This window comes from Chrysemys picta, chromosome 3 (assembly GCF_011386835.1).
Source record: "Chrysemys picta bellii isolate R12L10 chromosome 3, ASM1138683v2, whole genome shotgun sequence".
NCBI classification, from domain to species: Eukaryota; Metazoa; Chordata; order Testudines; family Emydidae; genus Chrysemys; species Chrysemys picta.
In genome coordinates, this window is record NC_088793.1 from 4643724 (window position 1) to 4657619 (window position 13896).

Genomic DNA, 13896 nt, shown 5'->3' on the forward strand with positions numbered 1-13896 from the left:
ACCAAGCCACTCCCTGTTCTCATTTAAATCCTGCCTGGGGATCCACATCCTCCAGAGTGCCCAGAATAAGTGGGGCAGTAATATCTGCCAGCCTCTTCATTTTTTTTTAATATTAAAAACCAGCAACAACTTAAGTGGCTCATTCTGACATGCATGTGCCAAAGTGGGCTCGCATGGCTGTGACCTGTGTCCTTCCTCACCCCAGCCGCTCTCTGCTGTTCACCCTCACTAGTGGGGTCTTCTTGAAATCCTGTCCTCCCTTGGTTTCTGTTCTCTCTTGGTTCTCACCTACCTCTGTAATTACTCCTTCAGTTTGTCCTTTAGAGGAACTGCCTCATCCCACCCACCCCCTCCAACTTTCTGCTGCGGTTCCACAGAACTCTGCCTTTGGGCCCCGTCTCTTCTCTCGCCACACTTCATCTCTGGGTAACCTCCTCTGCAAACACAGATTCCACTATTATCTCCACGCTGATGACTCACAGATCTACCTCCCTACTCCAGAGCGGCCTCCTTTGATCCAAACTAGAATTTTGCTCTGTCCCTCTGACATCTTGTGATGTCTAGCCATGAGCTGAATCTGAACACAGCTAAAACAGCTCTTTCTGTGACATTTGGTTCTTCTCATGGTGTGGCATTTTGAGAGTCTGTTCCAACATCCATTAGTCACTTACCGGCCTGTGTTCCTTCCGTGTCCTGCTGATCAGGTCTCAGCAGAGTGTGTGTTTCACTGTCATCCAAGTCCATGTTTATGTGTTGAGTTCATAATGAGTGAATGGACTGGCGGTTTCTTTGCAATATATACCCATCTACTACTGTATTATATGGACAAGGATTTATTAGTTCAACACATGCAGTTGGAAGCAACCTACATGATTTGTTCTGAGGAAATCATTTGACCCTGACAGGGTATCTGGGTTGTAGTTCTGGTGAGTCCATGGGGCTCCGTGCGCTGCCCCTGCCCTGAGCACCGGCTCCACACTCCCATTGGCTAGGAACCATGGCCGCTGGGGGGGGGGCAGTGCCTGCAGGAGAGAGCAGCGCATGGATCCCCATGGCCCTACCCAGCTCTGACACCACACAGCGTTTACCCCGTATTCCCCTTCCCAGTTCTGATGCCGCACAGCCTTACCTGTGTCCCTGTTCCCCATTCCCTATTCCTTGTTCCCGTTGCCCCCTCAGCAAACATAATTCCAACTTCCTTTCCCCTCCCCCCCCACTTTCTGTTTGACCCCAGTTTCTATAATAAAGTGCTCAGCTATACCTTAACCAATCATTTTACTAAAATTTAACAAACCAGTCCTAACGTATTGTAAGAATTATTATACCTCTGTGTAGTCAGGCACGGACTCACCCCTGCAGCGCCTCCTGCTGGTTGTCTCAGGAATTAGCTCACCCAGCATCCAGAGCACCCTCTGCAGGCCAGGTGTCCCACCTGTCATTGGCCCCTGTGTCCCTCACAGACCCCAGTGTCCTTAGCTTGGGTGCTGCCCCCCTGGCAGTACCCCACTCTCTTTCTGGGTCTCCCCACCCAGAGGAACCCCCACCCCCTATCCCAATGTCATCTCAGTCATGGCTACTGCCAGTCACCATCTAGCCCCCACACCCTGGGGCAGGCTGCCATCTATCAGCCAATCATCACAGGCAACAAGAGGTTTGGACTGGCTGCCTTCACCCACCCTCCAGCTGCCCCTCTGCAACCCCAATACCTATATGGGCCTAGGACCAGGCCCTGCAGCCTGGGGAGTTGCTGGCCTAGGGCTTCCCAGCCCCCAAGGCCTTTCCCCAGCCCTGCCTCACTCTAGGTCCCCGGTGAGCTCCCTGCAGCCAGGCCTGTCTCTCTCTCCTGGCAGAGGGAAACTCCTCAGCTTTGGCTGCCCTGGCCCTTCTTGTGAGGCTGAGTTGCTCAGCTGGGGCGTGGCCCCAGCTGCAGCCACTTCCCCTATCAGCCGGGGTTTTTGCCCCTTGCCACAGCCCCAGGCCTCGGCAGGGCTTTTCCAACCCCTTCAGGGCTCAGAGCCGTAACTAGCTATTTTGTGCCCGAGGCAAGAATATAAACTTGCGCCTCCCCCTCCACCCGAAACACACACACACACTCACTAGGGTTACCATATTTAGGGCCTCCGAAAGGAAAACACTCCACGGGGCCCCGCCCCTGCCCCCGGTCCCACCCACGCCCCCAACTCCGCCCCTCCCCAAAGTCTCCGCCCCCTCCCCTGCTTCCTGCGAACATTTGAGTCGCGGGAAGCCTGAAGCAGGTAAGGGGGGGTGTGACAATGCGGTTCTGGCGGAACCCAACTGAGAGTGCCAACTCAGGACAAATTGCTCAAATAGGGCAGTTATAGCCCAAGGCTGGGGTTTTTTCCACCTCTAAGGCAAACCAAACCAGCCAGACTAAGAGGACTCCAGTCTCACCCCACTGGCTAACTGCAAGTCTCACAAGCAATCTCCTTAGATACTCCAGTTTCCCAGTATTACCACCAGTACCACTCGTTATGGGGACAAATGGTTATGAAAACCAATACCCCAGTAAAAGAAAAAGGTTCTCCTGATCCCAAAGGACCAAGCCCCAGACCCAGGTCAATATACAAATCAGATCTTATCCACAAATCACGCTGTTGCCGATCCTTTAGAACCTAAAATCTAAAGGTTTATTCATAAAAGGAAAAAGATAGAGATGAGAGTTAGAATTGGTTAAATGGAATCAATTACATACAGTAATGGCAAAGTTCTTGGTTCAGGCTTGCAGCAGCGATGGAATAAACTGCAGGTTCAAATCAAGTCTCTGGAATACATCCCCCGCTGGGATGGGTCCTCAGTCCTTTGTTCAAAGCTTCAGCTTGTAGCAAAGTTCCTCCAGAGGTAAGAAGCAGGATTGAAGACAAGATGGAGATCAGGCATCAGCCTTATATAGTCTTTTCCAGGTGTAAGATCACCTCTTTGTTCTTACTGTGGAAGATTACAGCAACATGGAGTCTGGAGTCACATGGGCCAGTCCCTGCATACTTTGCTGAGGTACAAGGCGTATCTGCCTTCTCTCAATGGGTCCATTGTATAGCTGATGGTCCTTAATGGGCCATCAAGCAGGCTAGGCAGAGCTAATCTCAGCTTGTCTGGGATGTCACCCAGAAGCATAGCATAAGTTTGCCATACAGACAGTATAGAGCCAATATTCATAACTTCAACTACAAAACTGATACACACATCTAGACAGCATAATCATAACCAGTAAACCATAACCTTGTCCTAGACACCCCATTTGACCCCCTTTATACAAGATTTGGGTGCCACTACAGGACCTTGGTTGCAACAATGATCTATACGGTCCCAGTTTATGTCAATAACGTCACACCCCCAACGCAAAATTGATGCAGGAAGGGACGACACAAACATCACTGACTGCATCCCAAGAGCTCCCCATCCTGGGTTCTGTCTCACTACAGCTAGTACTGGGTTAGAAGCCGTACCAGTGTATAACAGAAATGGTTCATCAAAGTCATGTTCAATAACATGATTGAACCTCTTTACAAACTCAAGGTAACACTTAGTTAGAACAATAGTGGATTGGATCTGCTCTGGCAGCATGGTTCCTGTATGTGCCATGTGATCTTGCCAAGAGCTAAAGAAAACTGCTACTTTATCCATACAAGCTCGGGCCAATGTTTGGAACCCAATTAACATCGAATAAATGCAGATATTAATGTTCTTCATAGTCCAGGAATCTTGGCATTTAGCCATGAAAGCAATATGGTAGTGTGCCTCAGTCTTCCTTTTCATACAGCACATTAGGTCTGGAATGTCCTCTCCCCTGTGAAAAGTTCCCATATTGTTTATATGCATTGCCTGTGAAACCCCAGTGTAACAAGGCCTTTTAACATAACGTGTGTTTTCATGTATTCCTTTTAACATGTTCAATGAATTCTCCAAAAGATTAGGCACATTGTATATTTTTACCGTTTGTGGCAATAGCAACACATTAATTACAAAATTTAGCAATAACAACAAGTTCATTGCAAGTGTCCATCTACAGTCATGTTTGTCATGCCACCCCTTTGGCTCAATACCATTGGAGTTTGGGCATTTTAGGGTTAATCTGTGGCTTCCCTTTGCAAAATTCAGTTTTCTCTTTCCTCCTTGTCCTGCAGGATCAAACCCCGATTTCTCTTGCTTAACAGAATTCACTGGCTGATGGGGTGGGCCCTCTGTGCTAACAGCTATTAGCAAGTCCTTCCTTTCCCAGCCAGGCAAGTAATTTGCACTACCCCAGACCAGAGCCAGTCCACCAGTTTTCATATTCGTAACTGCTATCATCTCCAAGGCTGGACTCTGTCTTAAAGAGATACCACACAAATCCAAAAAGTCTGCGGGTGAGAGTTTGCTTCCTCTCCCCCGCATCCTCAAGCATTTAGCCATAAAACTGCTCTGCTCTGACACATCAGTAACCAAATCTGTCCTCAAACCCTGAAGCACAAACTGCTCATTTAAAGAATCAGAAAGGAGACATTCCTGTTCCAACACCATTGTCTCCCCAACAAGTTGGCCCCACACAGCCACTTGGTTATAGGGATGCCTCAATCCCTTAACAACTTTTACTTCCTCTGAGACCTTCTCAAAGCTACCCACACTGGATCTTTTACAAGGAAAGTTAGTGGATCCCTTCACAACAGACAATTTTTGGCTGCTAGGAACTGAAACTTCCTTGATTAAATCACTCTCACACCCTTCAATTGCAGGGAACTGCTTGCACCGAGTACCATGAGGATTCCTTTCTCCAGGAGCTTTTCTAAGCAGCAATTCACCCCTCCCAGAAATTCTGCCCTTACCCTCTTCACCTAGGGCTTGCTCTAAAGGCACACTTTCCTGAGCAACAACAGACTCTGTCTGGGTCTTACTTACATTCAGGATCACCTTTGGCCCATCAGGCAGATCTCTACACAATCCCCTTTCAGGCGAACCCATAGACTTCCTAGATAAAAGGTTAGAAATACTTCCCTTCTCTTTGCCACACACAAGCTTAGGAATTTTTTCCTTTTTGCTACAAGTTGTTAAACTGTCCGTAGGTAACACAACCAAATTACCTTTCTGCTCTCCTTGTGCCCTGGCTAGGGTATCACCCTGATCAGACAGAGTTGTTACACCCTTCTCCAACCACACATGAGCAACAGGCAAAATACAAGCACCAGAACTGTTTGGTCTCTGGGATTTTGCTAAGCCACTAACTGGATGCAACCTAGTTACGGGGCCATTCTCCCCAGCAGATGCAAACTTAGGACCATTCCCTTCCTGGGCTTTGGTTGAATCCAGAACCAACTCTGAGACAACTAAATTACTCTCAACCATCACAGGCCGAAAGGCACCTTCTGTCTGCTCCACAGACAAAAAAGAGTTGGAGACGCATTTTCCTTTACTAGACATATAATTTGGGATTTCATTTCCCTTGTCCCAGCACACCGGGCTGTTCACAGACAACTGCTTGGAGACTGGGGTAGCTTCCTCCATAGGCAAGTCAACACCCCTGACAGACACAGGCACATTTCCTTCACTGTCACTATTCTTCGCACAGGAAACAGATAAGGTATAGGGGCACTCATCTTCCACTCTCCTTGCCTTCCCAAACTGCTGACTAGATAAAGCCATCAGCTCACAAGACTGCCTAGGCTCATCCAAAATCTCCTTGTTCTCCTCTCCCTTCGCTTGATCTAATTCCAGATTTACTTCTGAGACATTAGATAGACATTCAGAAACTTCATTCACAGCCAAACAGCTACTTTCCAAAGACAAACTTTTGGAGAAACCCTCCATAGGCACAACCTTAGGATCAATCCTCTCTTGTGCCTGGTTTGTATTAACTTGACTGACCATAGCTTTAATATCATTTCCAATCATAATATCCTTAGGGATTATGTCTTTTACTCCCACAACCATGGTGCCCTCCAATCCCTTCCATTTCAGGTGGATTTTAGCCAAAGGCACCCTGACAAAATACTTAGATAAGGCTACAACAGTTACATCTTCACCTGGCAAATAATCTTCCTTCCTGACAAGACTTGCTTTAACCAGAGTAATATCTGCTGCGGTGTCCCTCCATGCCATACACCTCACTCCATTCACTTCTGCACTGCTAATAAACTCTGCATTATTTCCCCCATATTTAGCTTTAATGTGAGTTTTAAGATCAAATCCTTCAGAGACAACAGAAACAGCATTTGCACACAGGGCACCAATGCTGGGCTCTGTGTGGCTTGCCTGTGAGTTTACAACAACAGGGTTAGCATTGGCCGTGGCATTTGGGGTTGCTGGTTTTGGGCTGCCCTTCAGTGTCGGGCAGTCTGGTCTCATGTGGCCCAGCATACCACAGCGATAGCATGTAACCTGCTGGGGATGCGAGTTCCTACCCTCCGGGCCCCCTTGAACTCCTTTAGAAGAGTCAGGTTTATTTTTAAATCCTTCCCTCCTCTTGAACTGGGGAGACTGGTGATCAGTTTTCCCCGGGGTTTTACACCCTTCTCGAGCCCTGTTTTGGGTATGGGCATCGGCAATCTCTGCTGCCCGTAGGACTGACTCAGGGTCCCTGTCACACACAGCTGCTCTCACATTGTCAGGCACAATGTCTAAGAACTGTTCCAAAGTTATTAAATCCAGCAGTTTTTCAAAACTCCCATGAACCTTGGCTCCCATAACCCACTTTTTAACAAAACCCATCAGCTTATGAGCACATTCTACAAAAGTACAATCCTTAGGCATTTTAAACTCTCTAAACTTAACTCTGTAAGATTCAGGAGTAACCTTGAATCGCCTTAACACAGAATCCTTAAACCGCTCATAATTTAACGCTTCTTGTTCCCCCAAGTCATTAAACACCTCCCTGGCTTTTCCAGTCAGTCTGGTTAGCAGGACAGGCATTCGCTGACCCTCAGGGATCTGGTACAGATTGCAGAGGCGTTCAAAGGTAGACAAAAACTCCTCTATATCCTCAGTATCATTGTAAATGGGACACATCCTTTCCCAGTTTTTCTCATGGCGGGGGGGAAGTGGAGTACCAGGTGGGGATGACTTTCTCCGCTCTTCCATTACTTGGAGCTGAAGTCTGGCCGTCTCCTGTTCCATCTTGTGAGTCTCCTGTTCCATCCTGTGAGTCTCCTGCTCAGCAGCGAGCAGCTCTAGACGCCCCTTACGGGCTCTCTCTTCAGCCTCCTTCTTTCTTTGATCAGCCTCTTTCTCTCTCTCAGCAGCCTCTTTCTCTCTCTCAGCAGCCTCTTTCTCTCTCTCTCTTTCTAACTCTGCTATTTTGTGCTTCTCCAGCAATCGAAGATCTGCCAGCTTCTGTTCATGCTCAAATTGCAGTTGACTTGTCACCCTTTGCATCCTAATTTTTTCTGCATCTTCTGCAGCCTCAGGTAAGGGCTGTGCTCTTGCCCCCTGATCACTGGCTATTAGCAGATTTCTCAATTCTTCCTTTGTAGCTTTCTTTCTAAAGCTTATCCTCTTTTCTGAACACAAATTTTCCAGGGCTTTTTTCCCAAGTCCCTCATATGCTCTTTGCTCAGTCATTGCAGCAGCTCTTTAACCAACAAAACTCTCAATCCCAAAATTCAAATTTGGATAGCGTGGGGTTCTGACCCAAAGCTTAATTGACCTGGTTCTGTGGATCCAAGCACGACTACGCCACTGTGACAATGCGGTTCTGGCGGAACCCAACTGAGAGTGCCAACTCAGGACAAATTGCTCAAATAGGGCAGTTATAGCCCAAGGCTGGGGTTTTTTCCACCTCTAAGGCAAACCAAACCAGCCAGACTAAGAGGACTCCAGTCTCACCCCACTGGCTAACTGCAAGTCTCACAAGCAATCTCCTTAGATACTCCAGTTTCCCAGTATTACCACCAGTACCACTCGTTATGGGGACAAATGGTTATGAAAACCAATACCCCAGTAAAAGAAAAAGGTTCTCCTGATCCCAAAGGACCAAGCCCCAGACCCAGGTCAATATACAAATCAGATCTTATCCACAAATCACGCTGTTGCCGATCCTTTAGAACCTAAAATCTAAAGGTTTATTCATAAAAGGAAAAAGATAGAGATGAGAGTTAGAATTGGTTAAATGGAATCAATTACATACAGTAATGGCAAAGTTCTTGGTTCAGGCTTGCAGCAGCGATGGAATAAACTGCAGGTTCAAATCAAGTCTCTGGAATACATCCCCCGCTGGGATGGGTCCTCAGTCCTTTGTTCAAAGCTTCAGCTTGTAGCAAAGTTCCTCCAGAGGTAAGAAGCAGGATTGAAGACAAGATGGAGATCAGGCATCAGCCTTATATAGTCTTTTCCAGGTGTAAGATCACCTCTTTGTTCTTACTGTGGAAGATTACAGCAACATGGAGTCTGGAGTCACATGGGCCAGTCCCTGCATACTTTGCTGAGGTACAAGGCGTATCTGCCTTCTCTCAATGGGTCCATTGTATAGCTGATGGTCCTTAATGGGCCATCAAGCAGGCTAGGCAGAGCTAATCTCAGCTTGTCTGGGATGTCACCCAGAAGCATAGCATAAGTTTGCCATACAGACAGTATAGAGCCAATATTCATAACTTCAACTACAAAACTGATACACACATCTAGACAGCATAATCATAACCAGTAAACCATAACCTTGTCCTAGACACCCCATTTGACCCCCTTTATACAAGATTTGGGTGCCACTACAGGACCTTGGTTGCAACAATGATCTATACGGTCCCAGTTTATGTCAATAACGTCACAGGGGGGATGTGGGGGGAGGAGGCGCGGCCCAGGCTGGCCCCCCCGGCGTTTCCAGCCTGGGTCGGCTCGGGCCCTGGGGTGCCAGCCCCGGGCCCGGCCAAGCACCCCCGGCCCCCGGCCGAGCACCCCCGGCACCGCACCGCCGGTCCCCAGCCCGGCCCCTGGCACCGCCGGCCCATCCCCCGAGCCCCTGGCCCGGCCTGGCACCGCTGGCCTGGCCCCCGAGCCCCCGGCCCGGCACCGCCAGCCTGGCCCCCGGGCCCCCGAGCCCCCGGCCCGGCACCGCCGGCCCGGCCCCCGAGCCCCCGGCACCGCACCGCCGGCCCGGCCCCGGAGCCCCCGGCCCGGCCCCGCCCCGCTCCGATTTTCCTGGACATGTCCGGCTTTTTGGGATTTCCCCCCGGACGGGGATTTGGAGCCCAAAAAGCCGGACATGTCCGGGAAAATCCGGACGTATGGTAACCCTAACACACACACACAGCATCGCCCGGCCCCGCGGAAACAATCCCCCTCTCCCCAGCGCTGCCCGCCCCGCGGAAAGAAACCCATCTTCCACTCTCCTGGCCTTCCCAAACTGCTGACTAGATAAAGCCATCAGCTCACAAGGCTGCCTAGGTTCATCCAGACTTTCCTTACCAGGCACCTGGCCGCTCCCAACAGATACACTGCTGCTCTTCTCACCACACTGAGCTACTGCCAGCAAATCACAGTTACCTTCTCAGGTTCCCTTTTACAAGCTGTACTAGCCAACAATCCATCACCCATCCAAAATCTCCCCTTTCCTTCCTCAGTTAGGGCTTTCATCTGACCATCCACTTTAATCTGCTCCAGAGAAACATTGTCCTCACCAATGGGATCTTTCTGCTCTTGATCTAACTTCAGATTCACTTCTGAGACATTAGACAGACATTCAGAAACTTCATTCACACAAACAGCTCTTCTCCTCAGACAAACCTTTGGAGAAACCCTCCCCAGGCAAATCATTGCCCACAATAGACACAGGTTTAAGATCATTCCTGTCCTGTGACTGGCTACCTGGACTGAACAAAGCTTTAACATTTTCCCCAATCAAAAGATCCTTAGGCAATAACTTCCTTACCCCAGCTATAACTACATGCTGAGCCCCATTCCACTCAAGGTGGATTCTGGCTAAAGGCACAGGGACAGTAAACTCATAGAGGACTACAACATTCACACTCTGATTTGGTAAATAATCTTCCTTTTTGTATATCTGATAGTCCTTAATGGGCCATCAAGCAGGCTAGGCAGAGCTGACACCAGCTTGGCTGGGATGTCACCAGAAGCAGATATATGCATCCGAAGAAGTGGGTTGTAGCCCACGAAAGCTTATGCTCTAATAAATTTGTTAGTCTCTAAGGTGCCACAAGTACTCCTGTTCTTTTTGAGGATACAGACTAACACGGCTGCTACCCTGAAACCAGAAGCATAGCATAAGTTTGAAATACAGACAGTATAGAGCCAACCTTCATAACTTCAACTACAAAACTGATACACACATATAGACAGCATAATCATAACCAGCAAACCATAACCTTGTCTTAGACACCTCATTTGACCTCCTTTATACAAGATTTGGTGCCACTACAGGACTTTGGTTGCACCCATGTTCTATACTGTCCCAGATTATGTCATTTTTCACAGCTGAAAAGGAAGGTTTTTTGGGGGGTGGAGGAGAAACAGCATGCATAGGGTGACCAGATCACAGCAGTAAAATAGGACCCCTCCCCGCTCGGCCCCACCATCACACCCCTCTTCATCCCCTAGCCCCCGCTGGCTTGCTGTGTCCCTCCTAGTCAGTCCCCCACCCACCATTCACCTCCTTTCACCTTCTCCCTCCCCTGCCAGAAATCCCCATGCCCGCCCCTAGAACCCCTGCTGGCTCACTGCTCGCCTCTTTGCCCACCCACCGCTTGCCCACCTGCTTGCCCCTGACTCGCTGCTTGCCCCCTCGCCCCCCCCAAGTATAAAGCCTCATTTAAAGACCTGTGGAAGGCAGGCATCTCCAGAAAGCTGCAACCCTTGGAAAGGGGATGGGAGTCAGACCAAGGACAATCAAACTTGTCAAGTGGGCTGACTAGAGGGCCTCGGGGGTTAGAAGCAAGCACCTTCCTTTGGGAACACCCTCTTTGCAGCATTGGGTCAACCCCCAGCCCAGAGAAAAGCAGCAAAAAGGACCAATGGACACAGTCCCAGATTTTGAATCTGGGAGATTTGCCCCACTCCAGCCACCAACTCGATGCTCGCCTCGTCACCCCCCACCAAGTATAAAGCCTCATTGAAAGACCCAGGGGGTCACTATATTAATGCACACAGCAGTCAATCAATGCAGTACCAAAAATTAAAATACTGAAAATGGATGCCCCTCCATCCACCGACTTGCCTCCTCACCCCCCTCCCCCGCTCCAAGTATCAGGGGCAGCAGGTTTGTAGAAATTTTGGTGGTGCCCAGAACACTCAGAGCCTGCCCCCCAACTCTGACCCCCCACCTGCCTAAGGCTCTGCGAGGGAGTTTGGGTGGGGGGAGGTCTGGGGTGCAGGCCCTGGGTTGGGGCAGGGGATTTGGGTGTAGGACGGTTGAGAGGTTGGCTCTGGGATGGAGTTTGGGGGCCGGAGAGGGGGTGTGGGATCTGGGGGCCAGGGGACTGCCATCACATCTGGCTTCCTTCCTCCTCTGCTGCCCCTCGCCATAGCCTCACTGGGGGTGGTGGATGGGGCTGCCCCTTGCCCAGTTTGCAGGAGTGATAGCTGGGGTGTGTGTGTGCGGATCACAGGATCAAACACTCACAGAAGCCCCAGCAGTTGCTCAGGTGATGAGTGAGGTCCACTGCCAATGATCCTGTTTCCCACCGGAAGCCCCCTCAGTGTCTCCTCCAGGTGAGTGCCGGGGGAGGGGAAGGCTACTTCTCAGAAGCACGTGTGCCTGCCTTTGTCCCAGGGCCGGCTCTGGATTTTTTGCTGCCCCCAGCGGGGAGCGTGGTGGGGAGGGCGCCGAGCCCGGCCGCGGGCCCGCTCTCCCCGACCAGCCGGAGCGCCAGGGGGAGGGCGGCCCCGCTCTCCCCGACCAGCCGGAGTGCCGGGGGAGGGTGGCCCCGCTCTCCCCGACCAGCCGGAGTGCCGGGGGAGGGCGGCCCCGCTCTCCCCGACCAGCCGGAGTGCCGGGGGAGGGCGGCCCCGCTCTCCCCGACCAGCCGGAGCGCTAGGGGGAGGGCGGCCCCGCTCTCCCTGACCAGCCGGAGCGCCAGGGGGAGGGCGGCCCCGCTCTCCCCGACCAGCCGGAGCGCCAGGGGGAGGGCGGTGAGCCCAGCCGCGGCCCCGCTTACCCCGGCCGGCTGGAGTGCCGGGAGAGGGCGGCGATCCCGCTGCGGCTCCGCTGTCCACGAGTGAGTGCCGCCCCCCTCCAGGTGCCGCCCCAAGTACATGCTTGGTAGGCTGGTGCCTGGAGCCGGCCCTGCTTTGTCCTACCCCTCCCCTTCCTGACTTGCAGCCGCCAGCTGCTCACTCGCCCTCAGGCTCATCTCTCTGCAGGCCGGCGTCTCTGGTTGCCATAGAAGCAGCAGCAGTGAGAGAGCAGCTGACACTTGCGCCCCTAGGCTCTGCATACCTGAGACAAGTGCCTCACGGCACTGTCAGGGCTGGAGCAGGCGTTCACCCCGCTACACTCTGTAACTAGCTAAGGCCTTGGCTACACCGGCGCTGTACAGCGCTGCAACTTGCTGTGCTCAGGGGTGTGAAAATGCCCCCCCCCCGAGTGCAGCGAGTGCAGCGCTGTAAAGCGCCCGTGTAATCAGAGCCTGCAGCGCTGCACGCTCGCTCGCAGCACTGCAAGCTACTCCCCTCGGAGAGGTGGAGTACATACAGCGCTGTGAGAGCTCTCGTAGTGCTGGCGGCGCAACTACACTCGCGCTTCACAGCGCTGCCGCGGTAACGCTGTGAATCTGCGAGTGTAGCCACGGCTTAAGTGATAAAAATACACCTAAGTTCTTAAAGAACAGGCCTTCACAGGCAGGCCTAAATATCTATATTCTAACAATACAGCAAAGTTTCAGTTTCAGTTTTCCAATAACTTCCCCTGATTTCTTGTAAATCACAGTGTTCTTAGAAAGGGTGAAAAATGTAATCTGCTGGATAAACAAAGTTCTGACCCGAGTGTCACCTCAGGCATGTAAACACCAGGCAAAGTGAGACCTGGCAGGGTCTGGGACAGATTCTTAGCAGGACTTTCCTGTTTAAAATTGAATGGAAAAAAGGTTGTAACTTAACATCACAGAAAGACGTCTGTTTCATAATGCGTTCTAATAGTGAGAGCCTATTGGGCAGCTCTGTGAATGTTTTGTCGCTCCTTGACTCTTTTCAGCCTGTTGTCTATGCAAAGAACATCCTCCTTATCCCCGACTACCAAGCCACTTCCTGTTCTCATTTAAATCCTGCTTGAGGACCTACATCTCCGGGGTGCTCAGAATACATGGGGCAGTAATATCTGCCAGCCTCTTCATTTTTTTAATATTAAAAACCAGCAACAACTTAAGTGGCCCATTCTGACATGCACATGCCAAAGTAGGACCACATGGCTGTGACCTGTGACCTTCCTCACCCCAGCCTCTCCCTGCTGTTCATCACCCTCACAAATGGTGTTGGCTTGAAATCCTGTCCTCCCTCGGTTTCTGTGAGTCTGTTCTCTCTTGGTTCTCCACCTACCTCTGTAATTACTCCTTCAGTTTGTCCTTTGAAGGAACAGCCTCATCTCACCCCACTCCCTCCAACTTCCTGCTGGGGTTCCACCAGTGCCGGCTCTAGCATTTTTGCCACCCCAAGCAACAAAATAAAATAAAAATAATAAAAAAAAGCTGCGATCGCGATCAGCAATTCGGCAGCAGCTCTACTGCCGCTTTATTCTACAGCGGCACTTCGGTAGCAGGTCCTTCGCTCCCAGACGGAGTGAGGGACCCGCCGAATTGCTGCCGAAGACCCCTCTTCATTGGCCGCCCCAGACACCTGCTTGCTGGGCTGGTGCCTGGAGCCAGCACTGGATTCCGCAGAACTCTGTCTTTGGGCCCCTTCTCTTCTCTCTCCACACTTTATCGTTGGGTAACCTCCACTGCAAACACAAATTCCTCTACCATCTCCACA